Source organism: Triturus cristatus, chromosome 2_1, assembly GCF_964204655.1.
Source record: "Triturus cristatus chromosome 2_1, aTriCri1.1, whole genome shotgun sequence".
Lineage (NCBI taxonomy): Eukaryota > Metazoa > Chordata > Amphibia > Caudata > Salamandridae > Triturus > Triturus cristatus.
This window is the reverse complement of record NC_140581.1, coordinates 715,839,860-715,847,647: the sequence shown is the minus strand read 5'-3', so window position 1 is coordinate 715,847,647 and position 7,788 is coordinate 715,839,860. Positions and strand designations below refer to the sequence as shown.

At 42.4% G+C, this 7,788-nt stretch overlaps 1 protein-coding gene across 1 annotated transcript in view; it reads left to right on the top strand.

The window, feature by feature from the left end:
- Window positions 1–3,723: 3,723 nt before the first annotated feature.
- DTWD2 (DTW motif tRNA-uridine aminocarboxypropyltransferase 2) overlaps window positions 3,724–7,788 on the top strand; it is a 576,220-nt gene continuing 572,155 nt past the window's right edge. Inside the window, exon 1 of the mRNA XM_085632651.1 lies at window positions 3,724–3,862. The gene's annotated coding sequence lies outside the window, so the exon portion shown is untranslated. The remainder of the gene's footprint in view (window positions 3,863–7,788) is intronic.

Here is a 7,788-nt window from a genome sequence, read left to right as displayed (position 1 = left end):
AATGGCTCCTGGTCTTCCACTGTGTCGCCGGGTCCTTACAGCTGCAGCAACAAGGTCACCGTCAACTCTCCTGCATCTTCCATCATCGGTGGTCATTGGCCTTCCGTGCCTCCTGGTCACTCCCGAGTGGCACAGACTCTGTCCCCTCTGCTTGCAGGTAGTCATATTCAAGAATCCATCTTTGGATTCCACCAGACTTTTTCACCTTCTTCGCCAGCGGCATCTACACTGAAGTCCTCCATTGTGGTCTACGGCGGTTTCCGACATCACTTTGCACCTATGCACCCCGCTTCCTAGGTGTAGGTATTCTGGTTCCTGAGTTATCCACGGTTGGGGTGACTCTCCAACCTTCCATCTTCCACTGGGTTTCTTCAGGGTCCACTGAGAAGGGTCAGGGCTGGAAAAATCATAAAAATTGCACTAGACCTGCAGGTCTAGTAACCTACAAAATCTCCTCAACCTAACTGAAATGCACTTGAACTCTGACTCTGAAAGCTGAGCAGATGTGACAAGTTAACAAGATTGTAAAGCATTTTTATTGCTCATTTACTTTGTGAGCAATAAAGATGCCTTTAATATCTTGCTATCTTGTCACATTTCCTCTGCTTTCAGAGGCAGAGGTCAAGTGTCAGTTTGTCTTCCTACTCACCAGAAAGGGCAAATAGGACCTAAAAATAGCTTGTCCTGAATGAATCTGACTCGCAAATGCGAGCGATCGAGTGGATTTTGGGAGCCCTAAAGGGTTCTTCTACTTCTAAACTGCATCTGTGAATTCCCCATTGACTTGCATTGAGTACGCGGCTGTATTTATACTCTGCACACAGCCTCCCTGGGGTTCCTGGGTACTTACCTTGTTTAGGTCGTTAGGTCTCCATCTCTTCTGAGTCTTCTAGGTCAAGTCTCGACTTCGGTCACAGTTTGCATTCCACTTCTTTAGTATTTGATTTGGTCTCCCACTGGAGACCACTGTGTATTTGTGCTTACTTACCTGTTTGCTTTGGAAATATTGTGTGTATTGTGTTGATATCTCCCGGTAGACGATATACCAGTGTGTTAGTGAGGGTGTATAATAAATATAACTATTTTTATAACTACACTGTGTGGTTCTTTTTCGTTTAACCTACACAACATGATTAGTTCTGATAAAAATAGCTGCTTACGACTCCTCTTGGACTAAGCCTGCAGGCTGCTCTCGACAGCTACCACTTAGAGAGCTTTCTATGGTTGTCTAAGGTCACTAAAATCGCCATAAGAGTTGTCGGGATTAATGCAGGGTGCTTCATTTTAATAAGTGTGCACCATATACTAAGCCAGCCTCCTACAGCTAGGACTTACAAACTTTATGGAACAAGCCCCGTCTATCCACCCAAGGCACGGTCTTGCTGGTTTGAAGCAAGATGTTTCTCCCACTCTGAGTTTCTCCGCAGTAGCATATGAGTGGGCGCTGTGCGATAAGCTACCCGGCTTCATGGAAGAAATCATCAGATACAGCCTGGCGGTTTGACCCACTGAAGGATTTTGACTTCAGTTTCATAGATTGAGTCCAAAGGTAAAACTCTATTGTGACCATTGACTATCATTGGCGCGTAATTGTTTTGTGTGCTATTATCCCTTTAATTAAAAACATTCATATCTTTGGTACCCCTTAACCCGTTCCCTGCGTGCGTCGGCCAACGGCCGTCGCGAGCACTACCTGGCTAGAGCTGCGCACGTCCGTTGGCCGATGCAGCCCTGCCCACTCATTAAAAGTCCCGGGCTTTGTGCTGCGGAATTTGTGCCGCGGTTAACGGGTTAATGGATCATTCTTGTTTTAGAGTCCTTTTACTTATTAAATTTTACTCTATTTTTCAAATTAGGTTTGGGATTTTTATTGCTTGGTGATTGGACGTTATTACTGTTCTGATAGTGGATAAATATGTCACACAGTGCCCTAAGTTAAGTCTGTCTGCTCTGCACCATTAGTATCAGGGGTGGAGCTAAGGTTAATTAGTGACTTTCAAGGTTTACCCAGTCTCAAGTTATGATTATTCCTTGAGATGGGCAGTTGCCCATCTCAAGGAATAATAATCGGATAATAATAAGGGATAATAATCCGATTTCTTGCAATCATAGAAGAAATTGATATTTTTGAAGGATTACTTTGTGTGCTTCTTGTTTTAGGATTATATGTAAAAAGGAACAAGCATTGGCATAGCCAATAGGTCTCGCTTTTGGGACCTTATAAGTATGTTTACTTTTGCTATAATCACGGCACGTAAAGCGCGGGTGCCGTGATTATAGCAAAAGTAAAGAAATAAATAAAACATCTATTTCTTTGCTTTTGCTATAATCGCGGCACCCGCGCTTCACTTTTAACATTAAAAGTGAAGCGCGGGTGCATCGATTATAACAAAAGTAAAGAAATAGATGTTTTTTTCTATTTCTTTACTTTTGCTATTATCGCGGCACCCGCGCTTCACTTTTAATGTAAGTGAAGCTCGGGTGCCGCGATAATAGCAAAAGTAAAGAAATAGAAAAAAAATCTATTTCTTTACTTTTGTTATAATCACTGCACCCGCGCTTCACCTTTAATGTTAAAACGAAAGCGGGGGTGCCGCGACTATAACACAAGCATTGGCCGCGCGGAAAGCATAGATGGGGGCTGCAGCGGGAGAGAGAGGCGGAGGGAGTTGTGTGCGCGTGCGCTGCGCGCGAAAGCACTTAATAAGCCACGACGGCTTAATGAGATAAGAAAGCCAGAGGGCGGCTGCGCGTGTTCACGTGCACATGCATGCAAGCTTTAGGCCACGAAAAGCTTGTGGGTAGCACTTTTTTTTACCCCTACTAAAAGTCGAGCAAGCAGCGCTTGCTCGACCTAAAAATACATCATTGTATTGCTTTAATTAACATGGACGCAAAAATATAGGGCAGTGTGGTAACCAAACATTCACGGTTATTCAACTTACTGTGCAAATTATGTTTGCCAATAACACATTGTAACTTATTCATTATACAAAAACCCAACAAATGTATTTCCCTCTTTCAATATCTTGCTTTTTCTCACTGTCTTTATTTTTAACCTTCACCCTTTAATCTTCCCATCATTTTGATATTGGTTTTCTCTTTATTTTACCAAATGCCTTTGCTTCTATTCTTTCATTTTTTCCCTTGTGTTTATTTCGTTATGATTCCACATGCTCCAGCAAATATTTTCTTTGCTTTCACTATTGTTTTTATAACACGTTTCTTACTTTGTATTTATTGCTCTTTCGGTCTCTACTCGTGCAGCAATGACCCGCTGCAATATTAGACAATTTCCAGGTGCTAGAAGAGAGTTAGGCATTCAGTTGAATCATCCCCTAGCTCAGCCACAGAGATGGGCTGCATCTGTCTGAACCTGCCCGGGCGAATTTTAGTTTACAAAAAGTGCCAAAGAGCAGGGGATACACGGTATGATGGAGATACCAGATATGACACAACACCAGGGTCATGTAATAGTGCAATCTGCCTAGCGGAGCCAGCCAGGCTTCGTATTTTCCATCCAAACGCGTACTACAGAGGAAGGACCCCGAACGCAATCCGGCTCACTAGTGACTGGCCCATAACTTCCGGGAAAACGGAACTACTGTTCCGGTGTAATAGTAGAGGGGCCTGGTTTCTTTGGGAAGGGGTGGGTTGTATTCAATTGGGCAGGACGTAGGTCCAACCAATTGGAAGCCTTCCTGGGCGGCATTGCGCAAATGCAGACTCAGAGGATGTCAATCAATTTAAAGAGAAGTGTTTTTTTTGCTTACGTCTCCTCGCCTTCGTTAACCAATTGCTAAAAACCGGAACCAAAGTAGAGGGAACCGGATGTGTATGATCTGCTGTTGGGAGACGGGAGGTAAGGCCCGCGTTCGGGAGCCTCCCGCCTCATTAGGGAGGGCTGCTATGTAATTAAAACCTATTGTGTTTGAAGGTAATTCCCCCCCATGCGGTGTACCAATAAAGGGGGCTTACCCCAGAGCAATTGCCAGTGGTTATTGCAAGGATTCCTCCCATCACCTTTTCTTTGTTTATTTTTTCACCGCACCACGCATATTTTATTACTACTAAACTGCATCCAATTAAAACACTGAACTCATTCTCTTTTAACTTATCACTTGGTAAGTAATTTCCTAACTGCCAAGCATTGTCTTGTTAGGTAAGATGACACTTGTAGAAAAAAGATTGCGGAGTTTCTTGTATGCGGGTGTAAAACTAGAGGGCATATGACACAGGTGAGACTGGCCAAAGGTGCCACATATACTAACAAGTATTGGCAAATCTGTTAGGACTCACTTATGCTAGAATTATTGGCATTAGCAATGTTTTAGCCATACTGTACACCAGTATGGTTGCTTTTCAGCGTGGCTAAAAGTTAGCGGAGTGGGATCGAGTAGAAAGGAGTTAATTGTGGTAGTTTGGAGTGGGATAGATTGGACTGGGGTGGGTTAGATTGGGAAGGATTAGGATAGACTGAAGTGGGATAGTTTGGAGTGGGGTAGATTGAGTAGAGTAGGGTAGATTGGAGTACAGTTGGGTAAATTGGGGTAGATTGGAGTGGAGTGGAGCTGTGGCTGGTAGGCTACATCTCTTGCACCTAAGTGCATATGAAGATAGGGTGCCTGAAAGGGCTTTTGGCGAATATATATATGAGAATGAGGATTTAGGCACAGGTTTTAAGGAGAAATGGAGAAGTTGCTGCGCTGCCCAAAATTGAAGCACTTTAAACAGACACATACTTTCCAGGCAAAGTGAAGAGGTGGAATACATATGAGACTGAGAACACAGGTTTCAAGGAGAAATGAATTATCTACAGGGGTGCCTAAAATTAAACCACTTTAGAAAAGCCACATATGTTGTGTTTGAAAAGGACAGCACTGAAACTATAGCCACCGCCATGGAACCAAAAGCTGGATACCTGAAGCAGATTGGTCCATTGGCTGCTGTGGAGAATTTGAGATTTTTCTCTGCAAATGTTTTAAGTCTCAACTCAGAATGGGACTTGGCTGTTTCTTTGGAGCTGCGGAGATATCAGTGCGGGACGAAGCTGAAATTTAATCTTGTTGTGTAAGAACTGCCGGTTAAATGATTTTTCCTGTGGGATCCGCTGAAGCTCTGGAGGATAAGTTTTCAAAAAGTTTCCAAACTTTGTTCTGCTGCCCAAACAACCACAGGAGTACTCTTCTAGGGCCCCCAGAATTTCAGAGGAAGGGTTTTGGGGATTTTCAAGATGTCATACAGATGCCAACAGGAAAGGTAAGCCTGCATCTAGTTGCCACTGGTCACCTTGGATTTTTCACAGGAATATCTTCTTCAGTCATTTTATGTTCCTGGAGCCACCCAGAGGATCAGTCATTAGATTGAAACTGGAAAGTGGTCCAACCTCCTCAGGTCCTTCTCACAGTTTACAGATACGAAGTGCAATAGTTTAATCGGCCTTATATCCTTTCACAAGTCCAGCAGTGTTGTGAAGAAAGCTATTTGAGCGTCCAACCTTTTAGCATTCACCAGCCCGTGGATGGGGACACACTAAGACACTCCTAGTCCCTCTCTGACGAATGGGGTAGCTGTAACCAGGCCATATCCTACCCACATTTCAGCAGTTGATGTTTTCTTTACTGCATATGTGCCCAAAATGCAACGTGTCAGTGCAAAACCAATATACCCAAAGTCTTCAGTCACACTAACCTTACGCTCTCAGAAAATGAGATTGAAGTCTAGTAAAGCAAAGCAGAGCCTTTCAGTAACCAGATTCAGAATGCAGTAGAATTTTGATCTGGGCCTGTTTCATCCCTTTCAAGGCTACTAAAGTTTTATACTGTACGTTGTTCCCCGTCCTGGGAAGAGCACGCTGCTATTTCGGACTCTCATTGCCTTGAGTGTGTTTTATATTTAATAGAAAATGAAACTGTTTTTTCCGATTGCTCCTGGCCTATGGCCACGGCCTGTTACATGTGCTCACGAACTGCCGGGAGCTTTGCCTCTGGTTCATTTGAATGTGTGGCGTTGCACTGCGGGCCCTCGGGCTCTATAGCGGCCGGCCCTGGTGGTTGTAGGCCCTTGTCTGTATTTTATTGTATACCAACGGTTTCTAATAAAAAAATTAAAAAAAAAAAAAAAGGCTACTAAAGTTTTATGTGTGCCTCAGACAGGCCTGTCATGCAAGATATGACACTTTTGTGCCAATAGGAGGGGCAGCAACACACACTCTGAATATTCTACTGAGCTCATATGGGGCATCCCTGTCCATTCAGGGTAACCTCTCAATCAAAGTGGTCTATTGTGCACCCTCTGGAAGGAATTTCGCACCTCATTACATGCAGGGTATAGTTGGTCAGCAGCCGCACACTAAGACGAAATAGGCTGTAGTTCATGCAAGTTAATATAACTTTGCTGAAAGTTATATTTCTTAACTATTTCAAAAAAATCCAACTATAACAATGAATTGAATTTTTAAAAACTGTTAGGAAAAGTTATTGAACTTTTCCAGTAGCTGTTTCTTACTGATTAATTCAGAAATAGTGATCTAATCTGCTTTACCAGTATTCCCCATGGGAACAGCTACGCTGAATATTGTAAAAATAGGTTTTGGTAATCTATGTACTGGAGGTACATGCTAAAATTAATGTAGGCATGAACCTCTTCTAGGCACTATGCATCTCACCTTATGGGCAATAAGATAATTTTAGGTGTGAGTTATTTAGCGCTTAGAAGAGTGTTTTTAGGCTTGGAAAATAATGTATTTTTACAGGTCTGTCTGTAAACATGACAGTACAAGGTCGCAGGTGACCTGGCCTCAGCGAAGGCCTTTATCATGTTTTTGCAGACACAAAGTAAATAGCACATGCCACACGCATAGATTTTACACCATATACAGTGTCCTTATATTGAAGTTAAGCACGACAAATGGTGTTTTAGCCAATATTACTTTTGTTTTAGGGGTCAGAGCACATACACTGCACACTGGATAGAAGGTACCAGGTATATATCCAAGTGAAATCCTCCTGTTGCTTCTGAAATAGAAATGCGATGGAATAGACTCCTATGCCTCTCTTATCAGAACTGAACAAATTGCTTCTTTCTGAATTAGAATGATATTTCCTCTAAAAGAACCTTTATTTTGAGGGTATTATTGGGTATGTTCTTTTGGAATGATCACTGATGACAGTTCTTGCTTGCCATTCAGAGATAAATAGACATCCAACTTTCAATGACTGGCCCTCTTCTCTTCATTCTGGCTCAGGCAAGAGCACCGGTTCTTGGATACCATACTCTGCCTCTCCTTTTTTAAGGAACGAAAAGAAGATTTAACTTGTTCCTAGATGATTGATCATAGCCTTGCTGTTTTCTGGAGGGTTGCCTGAAGTATTATAGCATAGTGTCACCCAGGATGCTGCTGTTTCTTGCTTTCACCTCCTTGCTCAGAAACTTTGATTATCCATCGTCAAACCAATTAGTTATTTCGAAGTGTGTGTCTTTTTTTTATGTTTTACATATATTTCACATTCCTTGAATAATTCAGCAAAAACTATTTTCCATGATAGACATTGCCATTAAAACTAATGGGGAAGCATTTTGATCAATAAATCAAACTGTTCATTGGGCGTAAATAATCTCCAATTTCAACAATTTTCCAATCTGAAATGATAATCTTAAGTGAATTTATTAAACCAGGCAATCCATATTAAACATCAACACTGCAAAATTCCAGATTGGACCAATGAGATGATAATGAGATCTGGCTAGCATTGGCGGCCGGGGTGGCAAAAGGGGACATCGCCAGGG